At 40.6% G+C, this 15960-nt stretch overlaps 1 protein-coding gene across 7 annotated transcripts in view; it reads right to left on the reverse strand.

Annotated features, from left to right (window-relative positions):
• The window catches only part of LOC131438639 (matrix metalloproteinase-2), a 604535-nt gene that overhangs the window by 78129 nt on the left and 510446 nt on the right, over positions 1 to 15960 (reverse strand). The window contains exon 1 of one of the 7 annotated variants that reach the window (XM_058608789.1): positions 12526 to 12951. The exons of the other annotated variants lie outside the window; for them this stretch is intronic. The gene's annotated coding sequence lies outside the window, so the exon portion shown is untranslated. Of the gene's footprint in view, positions 1 to 12525; positions 12952 to 15960 lie in introns of those variants that run through there. 7 annotated transcript variants of the gene reach the window in all.

Genomic DNA, 15960 nt, shown 5'->3' on the forward strand with positions numbered 1-15960 from the left:
GAATAATGGGCATGATTTCATGAGATGACTTGTTTCATGATTGCATGATTTTTTAATCATGGTACCGGGAATGGATTTCTATCTCAGCCCATACGTGTCACGGGAGGTGGATATTAGTTAGTATATGTAAACAAAATGAAAAAAAACAAAACTAATGTTATCATTCCTTTCGTGACCGTCGTATCGATCGGATGGTAGTTTGCATTAGAGCAGCTGTGCGTTAATCCATTCTAATCCGTTTCAAGGTCATTTAATATCAGATCTTTTGTCGTGAGCTTGTGCGGTAGATCAATACAGTATAAACAATAAATACCGTTAGACAGTGCCGGGTGCTATTGTGTTAAAACAATAAGAACAGTGAATCGACGTTTAGTGTGGTGCCGTGAACCGGTGCTGTGTGCATATTTATTCTCGGAGGTCGTTGTAACTAACGCTTGGCCTCAGCGGCCGAGTTGCTACGGATCATTAGCTAAGTATTATATTTTTTTTTCCTTCGTGTCCCTTTATCGTCTTATATTTTGACTCCCCCTATAATTTGCGCGGAACCTCAACCGCGCTATGGCAAGTCCATTAAATTCTCCCCTGTCCCCCGAAGATAAAATGGAAACAGATTTTAAATCTGCCCCAAATAGTAAAACTCACCGGGTTAAACAGTATCCCGAAGAGCCTTCACCCTCGGCCGGCCTTTATGTGGTTTATTTTCGGACCAAAGAGAAGAATAAACCGCTTAATATTTTGAAAATATCTAAAGACTTGGAGTCGAAATATGCAACATTGAAATCTATTTCAAAAATCCGTCCCGATAAGCTCAGGGTCTCGTTGACCAGTCTGAAACATGCTAATGAGATCGCTCGAAACGACCACTTTACGCGGGACTACCGCGTCTACATACCAGCTCGCGAAGTCGAGATAGACGGAGTGATCACGGATCCAAGTCTGACATGCGAGGACATTCTCAAACATGGGGTCGGATGTTTTAAAGATCCCTTGCTTAAGAATGTCAAGATACTGGACTGCAAACGTTTGCATTCAGTATCGATCGCCGCGGATGGGACAAAGTCTTATCCCCACTCGGACTCGTATCGGGTGACCTTCTCCGGCTCGGCTTTGCCGAAATTCGTTCTCCTGGCCAGGGTTCGTCTACCTGTACGACTTTTCGTACCACGGGTAATGAATTGCACTAGTTGTCAACAACTAGGACACACAGCTTCCCATTGTGGAAATCGACCCCGCTGCTCGAAGTGTGGAGAGAGTCATGCGGATGGCGCTTGCGACAGAAACATTGAAAAGTGTCTTTATTGTGGGGCGGCCCCGCATGACCTCACAGCATGTTCTGCGTATAAATTGCGTGGAGATCATTTGAAACGATCTCTCAAGCAACGATCAAACCGCTCGTTCGCAGAAATGCTGAAAATCGCCACACCACCTGAACAGAACCCCTACACCTGTTTGTCTACGGACGATTGCGACTCTGACGATCCTCAAGAAGGTACATCTTCAACTGTCCCTCGTAGTTTTAGGAAGAGGAAAAATATATCATCTCCTAAACTCCCTAGAAAGGGTTCGAAGATATCTCTTGAAGGCCCTCCAAAAGTAACAGCAGAAGGAAGTGTTGGTAAAAAAAACGAAAAGAAGAAGCCAAAAGCTCCTAGTTCCGAAGACTTGAAATCGGAGAAAGAATATCCAACACTTCCGGGGACACCCAAAACCCCGAAAGTCCCCAAGGAACCAGAAAACACATCAAGTGCTGGACTTGTAAAATTCAGTGACATTGTGGACTTTATATTTTCCGTCTTCAACATTTCTGACCCCCTAAAAGGTATTTTGATGACTTTCCTGCCAAAAGTTAAAATGTTTTTGATGCAGCTGACTGCAAAATGGCCCCTCCTCTCAGCAATCGTTTCCTTCGATGGCTAATTTTTCGAACGAGGTCAAGGATTCGATCACTGTTTTACAGTGGAACTGTAGAAGTATCATCCCGAAAATAGATCCTTTTAAATACTTAGTAAATAATCTGAAATGTGACGCATTTGCATTGTGCGAAACTTGGTTAACTTCTGATGTATCACTAAACTTCCACGATTTTAACATTATTCGCCTGGATCGAGATAATCCCTACGGAGGAGTACTTTTGGGGATCAAAAAGTGCTATTCCTTCTTTCGAATTAACCTCCCCTCGATATCAGGTATTGAAGTTGTCGCATGTCATGTCACAATTAAAGGCAAGGACCTTTGTATTGCTTCCATCTATATTCCCCCTAGAGCCTCAGTTGGGTACCACTGGCTCAGCAGTATCATGCAACTTCTTCCCGCACCGACGTTAGTTTTAGGAGACTTTAACTCTCACGGTACGGGATGGGGTTGTCTTCATGATGATAACAGATCAACTATGATCCATGATATTTGCGACAACTTCAATATGACAATCTTGAATACGGGAGAAATGACACGAATTCCCGCACCACCAGCAAGACCAAGTGCGCTGGACTTATCCCTCTGCTCGACATCGCTACGGTTGGATTGCACGTGGAAGGTAATCCCTGATCCCCACGGTAGCGATCATCTGCCTATCGTAATTTCAATCGCCAGCGGATTAAGACCATCGGAAACAATTAATGTTTTGTATGACCTCACACGAAATATTGATTGGAAATGCTACGCAATATCGATATCTGAGAAACTAGAAACAACACAAGAACTTCCTCCGGAGGAAGAGTATACGTTTATGGCTGGCTTGATTCTCGACACTGCGATTCAAGCTCAGACGAAACGTATACCCGGCGCGAATACTAACATTCGTCCTCCCAACCCGTGGTGGGACAAAGAGTGCTCATCACTGAATGCGGAAAGATCTTTAGCATTCAAAAAGTTCAGAAAATATGGAACACCTGATAATTATAGAAATTACGCAGCGCTAGATAAGCAAATGAAGAACTTAGTTAAAGCAAAGAAACTAGGTTACTGGCGACGGTTTGTTGACGGATTAACAAAAGAAACATCGATGAGCACTCTTTGGAACACAGCCCGACGAATGCGCAACCAAAACACAACGAACGAAAGCGAGGAATATTCTAACCGCTGGATATTCGATTTCGCTAAAAAAGTATGTCCTGATTCTGTTCCGGAACAGAAGATATCCCGCGCCGCGACTTCGAATACAAACGAAACACCGTTTTCGATGGTAGAGTTCTCACTTGCGCTCTTGTCGTGTAACAATAAGGCCCCGGGGTTAGACAGAATTAAATTCAACTTGTTGAAAAATCTTCCTGACTCTGCCAAAAGGCGCTTGCTGAATTTGTTTAACAAGCTCCTCGAGTGTAATATTGTTCCACACGACTGGAGACAAGTGAGAGTTATCGCCATTCAAAAACCTGGGAAACCAGCCTCCGATCACAATTCGTATCGGCCGATTGCTATGCTTTCCTGTATCCGGAAGTTGTTCGAAAAAATGATTCTCTTCCGTCTAGATAATTGGGTCGAGACTAATGGGTTACTTTCAGATACACAATTCGGCTTCCGCAGGGGTAAAGGAACGAACGATTGTCTTGCGTTGCTCTCAACCGAAATTCAAATGGCATTTGCTCGTAAAGAACAAATGGCATCAGTATTTCTAGATATCAAGGGGGCTTTTGATTCAGTTTCTATAAATATCCTATCTAAGAAGCTGCACCAGCATGGTCTTTCGCCGGTTTTGAACACCTTTTTACATAATCTATTGTCCGAGAAACACATGTATTTTGCACATGGTGATTTGTCGACAATACGATTCAGTTACATGGGTCTTCCTCAGGGCTCATGCTTAAGCCCCCTTTTATACAACTTTTACGTAAACAACATTGATGAATGTATCAACACATCTTGCACGCTAAGACAACTTGCCGACGACAGCGTTGTGTCTATTATAGGACCCAAAGCTACCGATCTCCAAGGACCATTACAAGATACCCTCGACAACTTGTCGACATGGGCTCTTCAAATGGGTATCGAGTTCTCTACGGAGAAAACTGAGCTGGTCGTATTTTCAAGAAAGCGAGAACCAGCACAATTACAGCTTCAACTAGGGGGTGAAACCATAGCTCAGGCCTTCACATTTAAATATCTCGGGGTCTGGTTCGACTCCAAAGGCACCTGGGGATGTCACATTAGGTATCTGAAACAAAAATGCCAGCAGAGAATCAATTTTCTTCGCACAATAACCGGAACTTGGTGGGGTGCAAACCCAGGAGACCTGATCAGGCTGTACCAAACAACGATATTGTCCGTAATGGAATATGGATGCTTCTGCTTCCGATCCGCCGCGAACACCCATTTCATTAAACTGGAAAGAATTCAGTATCGTTGTTTGCGTATTGCCTTAGGTTGCATGCAGTCGACTCATACGATGAGTCTCGAAGTGCTCGCGGGCGTCTTACCGTTGAAAAACCGATTCTGGGATCTCTCATATCGATTGCTAATCCGATGCGATATCTTGAATCCGATGGTGATTGAAAACTTCGAAAGGCTTGTCGAACTCAATTCTCAGACCCGGTTTATGTCCTTGTATTTTGATTACATGGCTCAGAATATTAATCCTTCTTCGTTTGTTTCCAACCGTGCTCATTTCTTGGATACTACTAATTCTACTGTGTTTTTCGACACATCCATGAGAGAAGAAATTCGTGGAATTCCGGATCACGTGCGCCCTCAAGTGGCCCCAAATATTTTTTATAATAAATTTAGAACAGTCAACTGTGAAAAGATGTTTTACACTGACGGATCAAACATCAACAGGTCCACAGGCTTCGGAATCTTCAATCAGAACATCACCGCTTCGTACAAACTCAGTGATCCGGCTTCAGTCTACGTCGCAGAATTAGCTGCTATTCAGTACACCCTCGAGATCATTGAAACCTTGCCCAAAGACCATTACTTCATTGTCACGGACAGTCTAAGTTCAATAGAAGCTCTCCGCGCAGTGAAGCCAGGAAAGTATCCCCCATATTTCCTGGGGAAAATACGGGAACATTTGAGAACTTTATCTGAACGGTCTTATTTAATATCGTTAGTCTGGGTCCCTTCGCATTGTTCCATTCCAGGCAATGAAAAGGCAGACTCATTGGCTAAGGTGGGCGCATTAGAAGGTGATATTTATGAAAGACCAATCTGCTTCAATGAATTTTTCAGTATCTCTCGTCAGAAAACTCTCGAAAGTTGGCAAACTTCATGGAGCAATGGCGAACTGGGACGATGGCTGCATTCCATTATCCCTAGGGTATCGACGAAACCTTGGTTCAGGGGGATGAACGTGAGTCGTGACTTCATTCTTGTAATGTCTCGGCTCATGTCAAACCATTACACCTTCAACGCGCATCTCCGGCGTATTGGAATCGTGGAGAGCGGTCTCTGCGCTTGTGGTGACGGTTATCAGGACATCGAGCATGTCGTATGGACGTGTACGGAGTATCGTGACGCCAGGTCTTTATTAAAGGACTCCCTAAGGGCCCGAGGTAGACCACCTGAAGTTCCGGTCCGAGATGTGTTGGCTAGTCGGGATATCTCTTATATGCTTCTTATATACCAGTACCTCAAACACATTAATATCCAAGTGTAATCTGTTATACCTCGCTCAGAAAGTATAATCTCCACCTACAGGTTCGACACTAACATCCGCCCGATTCTCTCGATCACCGTCCCTGTCCACCATCTTCATTGGAACTAACAAGATCTTTTTTTGTCACTAACTTTTCGTTCCCCCCTTCCATGTCTCTTCACCATCTCGATGGCAACTAATTAGATCTCTGTAGTTTTCAGACATTTTGTTTCCATACCCCCTATTTACCTCGGTTTTCACAATATTTACTTTTTTATTTTCTCATCTCTTCGTAACATCACCATCACCGCCTACGGTCCTACGCTCCAGACGATGACCAGCATGCGGGCCACCCGCCGGGCCTTCGTAGCCTGGGGGTGTTTCCCGCGGACCCACACGGACCGAAGGATGCGGCCAACATGGACATTTGCAAACGCCATATGGGAGACCCTCATGCAATATCCAATTCACCGGCATTACATAATGATACTATTCTAGTTTTAATATAGTCGTAATTAAGATTAGTAAATACCCTTGGCATCTTAGAGCTTAAGCAGTGTGCCTTAAAATTGTATTATAATATTGAATGAAAAAAAAAAAAAAAAAACTAATGTTACCACAGTAATTTCACATAAAGATGCCTGTTTAATTCCACATGTCAATGCCAAAAAAGGAGAATGGACTAGGGCAAATTAATCGGTCGGTGATCCAGAGTATAGCGATCTGTTTGTGTGGCACCTTGGGTATTATAATTTGTATTGTTTTCTACATTCAATTTCAAAGATCCGCGGAATGTGGTGCGAGGTTAGCTAGTTTATCAAGCAGGGAGTACATACCACATGAAACACTATTCTTTATTCATTTAGTGGAGTGGTAATCCTTTTTTCTCTCATTGACACAGTTTCAACAAAACGTGTTTGGCTTTTTTTTTGTTAAAATAATTTCTTACGCGAATTCGGGCTCATTTTTTGTACAAATTCATTCAGAATGATTTCAGTTGTTCACAAAACCATGCTCCAGAGTTCACATATTCGGCAACATTCCTCAGACCAAAACTATCAGCAATAATACATTTATACACAATATTATCCGAATAAAAAATATTGTAGAGAAACAATACGATTTGTTGTTACAAAACCTTCCTCAATTTTGCTTTGACCATTGAAAAATATTTTAGTGTATTGTCATACACTATTCAATTAATTGTGAAAATGTTTTTTTTTACAATAGAATGTATAGGTTTTTAAGTATCATATCAATTCAAGTCATAAAATTTTCTCATACATGTTTTCTTGGAAAACAATCGAATGTACAGTTTTCATATTGTTTGAATCACCACGTGTACAATAAATTCAATTGTGTATCGTAACAATATATTGAATCGTTGGCAATGAAAAAAATCTTGTCAAGATACAATAAAAAGTATTGTATCCCACAGATATAAGGAGTGTATCGAAAAGTAGTTAGCAACATTGATTATTGAATAAAAAAGCGACAAAAAACATATTTTGACATCAGTTTTCGATATATTGTAGAAAAATTACATTTTTATGCATTTCACTGATTATATTGAAGAAAATCCAAGTTTCTGTGAAACGGTCGCACTTTGGACTTGACATTCTTCATTAAATTCTGCACAGTTACTTTTGTGACTTTCCTAGAGGCAGCTGTCCAGTTTTTTTGAACTCTTGCATGTTTTGGGACACTGTACCTTCCTTCCGAAAGTGCCGCTTGACAATTGCCCAATACCTTTCAATTGACCGAAGATCCGGGCAATTGACCGAAGATCCTTTTCCACGAATTGTACATTATTTTTTGACAATCACTGTAGAACGGAGTTGGCGTAGAGGGCTGAAGCCAAATCCGGCCAGAAGAGAGGAGGAGCCTTATGCTTTCTGTACAGTGGCAGCATTCTCTTCTTCAAATATTCTTCCTCGTACACCTTGGCGTTAATTGTGCCCTTCGTGAAGAAAATCGACGACCGCAAACCACAGGTACAAATTGCTTGCCAGACCAACACCTTCTGCCCAAACTTTTCCATCGCCACCGTGGTGTCAGCGTCGTTCAGGTTCTGGTACATCGATTTCGTATAATATTGTGGTCCGGGCAGCGCTCGAGAGTCTTCCTTGGCGTAGGTTTCGTCGTCGATCAGGGTGCATCCGTCTTAATTCTGTCGAATCCGGTTATACAGTTTTCGCGCTCTTGTTTTGGCCTGAACTTACTGTACCAGGGACTTTTTCGGCACCTTCTGTTTCTTGTACGTTTTCAGGGAGTTTCGAACTTTGATCCGTTGAATCATCCCGATGCTGGTGTTGAACTGCTTGGCCAAATCCCGCGTCGACGCCGATGGGTTTTTCCTGATGTACTCAACCACTTTTAAGTCCCAGCCGGGCTGGCTGGGACCCGTTTTCCTACCGGATCGGGGCAAATCCTTCATGGAAAGGGTCTTACCGAACTTCTCGATAATATTTTTGACACTGGTGTGGTGCACTTTCGCCCGTTTTGCAATTTCGTTGTACGTGACACCACTTTCTGAGCACCAAGTGTGCAGAATTTTCTTTCGCGTTTCCGGATCAAATCGACTCATCATTGATACGATAAACCGTACCGAAACCAATCGATTGCTGCAGCTGTTATTGGCATGTGAACAAACACGTCACCGCAAAACACGCTGCAAAAAATTAAGCCATTTCAGAGTAATAACTGTTTGAATGTTGCTAACTACTTATTGATACACTCCTTAATTGTGAATCAATTGTTTATGCTGTAAAATCAATGGTTTATTTTTTTACTGGTAGTCTCGAGCAAGCCTAACATTATTGAAATCGGTTTATCCATTTTCGAGCAAATTGCGCGCTAATGAGTTTTGTCGTTTAATTCAATTTTACAACTGTATCTCCGGAACCAGAAGCTTGTTGAAATCGGTTCAGCTATCTTCGAGGGAATTGAGCGGTAAGAAAAAAATTGCTTTTGTTGTTTACGTCACTAATACCATTATACCTCCGGAATCGGAAATGACAGCTAATTGATCTTCAAACATGTTACCTAATAGTAACTAGTAACAAACATGTACCTAATAGTAACTTTCAAACAAGCTTAGGCTTTCAGAAGTAGATTCAAGCATCTCTGAGAATATCGTGCAGTAAAAAGAAAATGCGTTTTGTCGTTTACGTCATTCATACCAGTATATCTCCCGAACCGGAAGTGGCAGCCAATAGATCTTCGAACAAGATTCACAACCGATTAGTAGCTTTCAAACGGGTGGAAGCTTGTAGAAATTGGTTCACACGAATACTCGCAGACATTTTCCGAACTAGTCGAGCTGAGTCGAATGGTCACTAGGAGTTCCTGGAACTCGGTTTCTCCAGCAATTCTATTACCTTTCTATAGTTTAATTCGATATACTGATAATATTAAACTACAACAACAGAATATTATTCTCAACATTTGCTACTTAGCCATTGTAGACTAGCTGGCGCACCTTCTTGCGAACGTTCCTCATTAAATTCCGTAAAGACTTCTTGGCGACAAGTTTTGACACTTTTTTTCCAATCTTTTTCGAACTGTTGAATGGTTTCGGCTGCCGAGACATGTTTCCTAAGATGTGCCTTCGTTAATGCCCAAAATTCCTCAACTGGTCGAAGTTGTGGGCAATTTGGTGGATTCATGTCTTTTGGGACGAAAGTGACATTTTTGGTAGTATATCATTCTACCGTTGATTTCGAGTAGTAGCAAGAAGCAAGATCTGGCCAGTAGACAACAGGATCCTTGTGGCTTCGAATCATGGGTAGAAGTCGTTTTGGTAAACATTTCTTGATGTATATTTTCGCTGTTCATTGAAGCAGGGTTTCGAAATCTCACCACAGCTACAAATTGCTTGCCAGACCATAGCTTTCTTACCAAATTTTGCGACTTCAATCTCGGACTGGTTTAACACTTGCCCTTCTCGCACCGTATAATATTGTGGTTCCGGCAAGGATTTGTAATCGAGTTTCACGTAGGTTTCGTCGTCCATGATTATGCAGTTCAAATTTCCAGCAAGAATCGTATTGTACAGCTTTCGAACCCTCGGCCTGATCGATGCTTCTTGTTTCGGACTACGTTTTGGTTCTTTCTGCTTCTTATAGGTTCGAAGATTCAAACGTTCTTTAGCACGAAGAACATTTGACTTCGAAGTGTCCACTTTTTTGGCTACATCCCGAACTGAAACCTTCTTCTTTTGCTCGAACGCCTTCAGTATACGTTTATCCAACTGAGGGTTAGTAGGACCTTTTTTCGACCCGTATTCGGTTTATCCTCAAAGGTGTTATCCTCATCGAACTTCCTGATTGCATTTCGCACGGCTTTTTCACTTACTCCTTCCATTTTTGCTATTTTTCTCAGTGACAGTCCGCGTTCTGTGCACCATTTGTACACAATTTTTCGACGTTGTTCTGCTGAAAGTCCACGCATTTCGAAACAAACTAATGAAAACGCATAAACAACTGCACAAGTGGTTAGAGAAGAGTGTAAACAACAGGACGCAGCCATAAAAATTGACAGATTCTGAACCATTGTGAAATGGCAGCGGATTTTGGTTACGTCCATACTCTCTGGGACAGTTTTTAATGGCTTGTCACTAATGGCTTGCGCGTATTGAAACGACCTCCAAATTTTGTGAATTCGGCGAACAAGCTGCTTCAAATTGTGTGTTCGGTTCTTCCCAAGCTTCATCATTTTGGGACCTTTCGGGTGCGAGCACAAAAAACTGCTTCAAAGCGCGAAGCGTACGCGGTACTCATTTTGGAAAAATGCACACTGACATGCAGAGAGAGCAAGACAAAAAGATTGATATCGCGACGAACTAATTCGAATTGTATAGGGTAACGGCTCCTTATTTCATCTGAGCTCCTATTTCCATCTCATCCTCTCACCTCATTACTTTGAACATGAATAATATCTTACAGCGTACCTGTACCAAACTGTAGAATGTTTTAAAATGATTATTCAAGCTATTGTCTCACTTTATCATTGGAAGAAATGGTTTCAAATTCTTCGGTGATCGTTTTTTTCATTTAAAACAAATTCACTTTTCATTTCAGGACACTCAAGATTTACAGTTCGTCATGTTTCTGAATATTTACTAATCGATTCGTCTCAAAACATGATCACTATTTCGCACAATTACACTACTATTGAATGCTGGATGACTTCATAATTAGTAATGTTCACTTGCCATTTGTTTAATTAACGATTAAAAACTTCAAAAATTATCCGACAAGCAATGAAAGTCTTCAAAAATATGAGATGAAAGTTTTTCATTTAGTTCACTAGATTGCGCTTTGTTTTCATCTCATTTGGTTTCGCAAAGTTGCCAAGTTTTCTCACAATGTTACAAAACAAAATTGTTTTCCTTCTACAAATCATCATCAACAAGTATTTTTTTGATATCCGTGACATTAGTTTAACTATATTGTTGATATTTATATTTCAATAAAACTGTTTCGGCTTCGAATATTAGCAGAGAGAGCGAGTTAAATACTAATATAATAACCATGGTGGCAAATCCAGCAGCACTGGTTTCTTTCCGCTATACGCCACCATAACATTGTTAAGTGTGTGTTTCATCGGCTGTGCACAGAGATGCCAGATATTTTCATAGGAAATATGTATCTGCTCTATCTGTTTCCACTAATAAAATGAATCAGTTCAAATCGGTTTAAAATTTTAATATAAATGTTTATCAGTGTTCATCATCAAATATTTGCACAAAAGATTTCTATTTTAACATGTGATTTGTCCTTTGGTTAATAAATTTTTAAAGAAGCACTGCAATCAAATATTATCAGATACTCAGAGCGAAAAGTCTAACTTTTTACTTCTTACTTTTTATGAATTTTTACAAATCTGTATTAAATTTAGAAAATCTGTATAAAATCTGTAATCTGATTTATATCAGTAGGCGAACTCAAAAATCTATACAATACAGATAAATCTGTATAAATGGCATCTCTGGTTCTGCATTTTGTTTTTAGAAGGGCTAATTCCAAAATAAAAACAATTCCTTTTTTGTTTTGTTGTTAAGTTTACCAAATTAACTGCACAGTAAAATTTTAAATTTAAAACGAAAGGTAACGAAAACGATCTAAAAATCTGTTTCTGAAATTATCGTGTGTTGCCTCATAGTTGGCATTAGGGCCTTTTTAAGGAAAATTCTGACATTTTGAACCTGAGAGTGTAATAGTGGAATGTTTTGTTTTGATTGCTATCGCCATTACTAATTTATAGGACGAATAAAGGACCAACGATAGGATGGATAAAAATCCGTTGAGATGAAATTAGGAGCAGAGTAGTGAACCCTTCATAAGTGTTTTTAGCTGATTTTTTAAATATTATTTTAATTTCCAAGGAATGTGAATCAATTCCCAATGTGGAGCAAGGCGAATTAAGTAGAAGTATGAAAGAGTCGTAGTGATTTTAGTAGCTAAATCAGTTTTTTAAGGTAACGTCCTTACAAATGAGATGAACAAGGGAACCCTTACCCTATGACATTCGGCCCTCCGAGCCTTGGTTAAAATGTCAGTGTTTACAATAATTGCAACTCCATTCTGCATGAGCAAAGCGAAACGTGATTTTTTTATTGCTATGTAGAAGAGGAATAAAGAGATGCTTTTCCTCTGGAATCTATATAAATGTGAGCATAAATTGCTTATTATCAACAGAAAGTAATATAAAATAATAACTCTAAACAAGAAATAAAACATTACGTCAGATGATCAGAAACAGAATGAAAAAAAAATCAGATGGTGATGATGTAAACAGTCCGGGTAACTCTCCGCCTACGCTGCGAAATCAGAACAAAGAAAAAATGGCTCGAGCACAATTCCTCCGGAGACACGACGCAACAACCACCTGATGCTAAGAAAGTGAATAGACAGCAATCCCGCATAATCAATCTGTTAAATCATCTATCTCACCTTGACTGAATAATCACCACCGTTCACCGTTTGCTGCTCGCAAACACCGGAAATAGATTTGTTCGTTTTCTGCTTCACAAACCATGTTTCTCTGTTATCCGCTCTGCCATCATTCGCTCGTTCTGATGTTGCTTTCAGAAGTGTGGCCAAGTTGCAAAGTTAATTACACGAAATGATGTTAGATACAGGCCCCACGGTCAGCCCGGTCCTGCAGGAGCGTAGATAAACTGGACTCGTTACGTGCGCGCGATGGAGGCTGCCTGATTCTCGATGGCAGGAGGAAGTTGACAGACAGCGGCGGTCTCGTTCCGCCAGAGTTCATCTGACACCTTCAACTGGAATTGGTTTGTAATTCATGCTTATCGCTATTCTAATTAAGTTATCCTTCACTTTTCACTAACACACAGAGGGCGCGTATTCCCCCACTCGAAGTTGAGCTTCTGTGAGCCGGTCGCTCACTCAAGGAGGTTGTGATGATTCGAATAAGCATCACACCCAGGTTGAGTGAGTGATCGACGGACAGCTGGATGACGGCCGACGGATGGTCGATGGTCGGTTGGCGAATCAGAACGGTTGACGGGAAGGGAAGGCGTGAATTTATTTGCAGCAACGGAGATTGAATCGTACAGTTAAACAAATATTAATGAGCTTTCCCGAGGATCCGTGGGTTCGGACGGGGAGACGCTAGAGATTCATAATTGAATGAGGAAGTCAACTTTGTTTTCGTCATTAATTATAAATAAGGACAAGAACAAATTTGAATGTCATTAGGAGAGCAGTCGGTTCATGGATTCAAGTTTTCTGCTAGATCGGATAAATGGTTACATAAGATCAGCCTACTTGTTAAGAGTATTCATGATTTTGCAAGAATCCGTGTTGCAAAACTCAGTTCATGAAATTTAAGCTCGACTTTTTCAAAGAACAATTAAACAACTTCTGGATAACAACAAGCTGAATAGAAGGCGGTCCAAAGCTGTGTGCATTTAATTATTGTTTAAACTGTTGAAAGCATCAGATTTCGGTTTCAGGGGAAGTAAGGGTAGCGACGGGACTACTCATTTTAGGAACCGTTGTGGTGACATGAGAATTAAGCTCTAAATGTAGAATTTTCATTAGGGCTTCGTATTTAGCAAACTTTCCGACAAATTTTTGATGGGAAAGTTATTCCAAAATGTACCTGACTCCCCCACAAAAAAAATATAACAAGAGCTAAGCACGACACTCCACACAAGAAAATAAAGAAAACGCTAACAATTTCGACTTTGAGTTCACCCACTCAAGTGTTCATGATTTCGAAAAGTCTGGCATATTTTCGGGTCCTTGGTGCGATGGTTGTTTTAACTGCCAAGCAAGCAACTGCGGGTGAATGAATCGGAGCACGTTTCTTCAACTTATATCAGGTACGAGCCGAAGTTATGTAGATTGTCGACCACCACGAGCGGAATGAAAAATAAAGAAAATGTTTGCCGTGTTCTCCCACATACAATTTTCCCGAGCTTATTCAGGTCACCAGGTTGCTCTGTTTTGCATTGTGCCATACTGAGTGGAGTGTGAAACTCATGTCCGCTGGCATATTGGACAGATAATTGAAAACGATTACGTTGAAATGAAAGTGGAATACAGAAAAAAGACTGATTGGCACGATATAATTGAATATTTTCTATTGATCGAAAACTTTAATTGCATTTCGAGAATATGCACGGTAAAGTAATGAACGTTTCCTAAATCCAAAGCGATTATTTCATCCTTGCTGCAGCAACAGGAACAGTTCAATCCGGGAGACAGACTGAAAAAACTGATTCTTTTGACTATTTTGAAAATAGTAAGAAGATTTCGGTGACCTCTAGGAAAATTTTTCGGCACAGAAATACAGGTTTTGGAAGATCTTATGACGGATTTCGCGTAAATTCGTTTCCGTAGTTGGCATGATTTTAATGAAACTTCCTGCAGAATTTGTCACAAAGAGTCACTTTGCATAAAGACTGGCCAAGAAAGTATGAACGCACTTTTATTTCGCTGTAAATAGTTCACAAGTGTTAGATATTCAAATTTTATTCGATATACTGATAACATTAGACTACAACAACAGAATATTATTTTCAACATTTTCTACTTAGCCATTGTAGACTAGCTGGCGCACCTTCTTGCAAACGTTCCTCATTAAATTCCGTACAGACTTCTTGGCGACAAGTTTTGAAACTTTTTTCCAATCTTTTTCGAACTGTTGAATGGTTTCGGCTGCCGAGACAAGTTTCCTAAGATGTGCCTGCGTTAATGCAAAAAATTCCTCAATTGGTCGAAGTTGTGGGCGATTTGGTGGATTCATGTCTTTTGGGACAAAAGTAACTCTTTTGGTAGTATACCATTCTACCTTTGATTTCGAGTAGTGGCAAGAAGCAAGATTTGGCCAGAAGACAACAGGATCATTGTGGCTTCGAATCATGGGTAGAAGTCGTTTTTGTAAACATTCCTTGATGTATATTTCGCTGTTCATTGAAGCAGTGGTGATGAAGGGTTTCAAAATCTTACCGCAGCTACAAATTGCTTGCCAGACCATAGCTTTCTTACAAAATTTTTCGACTTCAATCGATGTCTCGGACTGGTTTAATACTTGCCTTCCTTGCACCGTATAATATTGTGGTCCCGGCAAGTATTTGTAATCGAGTTTCACGTAGGTTTCGTCGTCCATGATTATGCAGTTCAAATTTCCAGCAAGAATCGTATTGTACAGCTTTCGAACCCTCGGCCTGATCGATGCTCCTTTTTCGGACTACGCTTTGGTTGTTTCTGCTTCATATAGGTTCGAAGATTCAAACGTTCTTTAGCACGAAGAACATTTGACTTCGAAGTGCCCACTTTTTTTGCCACATCCCGAACTGAAACCTCCTTCTTTTGCTCGAACGCCTTCAGTATACGTTTATCCAACTGAGGGTTAGCAGGACCTTTTTTCGGCCCGTTTTCGGTTTATCCTCAACGGTGTTATCCTCACCGAACTTCCTGATTGCATTTCGCACGGCTTTTTCACTTACTCCTTCCATTTTTGCTATCTTTCTCAGTGACAGTCCGCGTTTTGTGCACCATTTGTACACAATTTTTCGACGTTGTTCTGCTGAAAGTCCACGCATTTCGAAACAAACTAATGAAAACGAATAAACAACTGCACAAGTGGTTAGAGAAGAGTGTAAACAACAGGACGCAGCCATGAAAATTGACCGATTCTGAACCATTGTGAAATGGCAGCGGTTTTTGGTTGCGTCCATACTTTCTGGGACAGTCTTTACTTTGTTTTTCTAAAATTGATTTACACTGTCTAGTGGAAAGGGTCAAACTTGTCCTAGTAATTTTGTTCAAATGATTGTAGTCGAACAATGACAAATTCTACAAAAATGTGTTGTTCCGTTTTCTCAAAATCAGTCAAACTTCCGAATAAAAATT

The sequence above is a fragment of the Malaya genurostris genome, chromosome 3 (assembly GCF_030247185.1).
Source record: "Malaya genurostris strain Urasoe2022 chromosome 3, Malgen_1.1, whole genome shotgun sequence".
NCBI classification, from domain to species: Eukaryota; Metazoa; Arthropoda; class Insecta; order Diptera; family Culicidae; genus Malaya; species Malaya genurostris.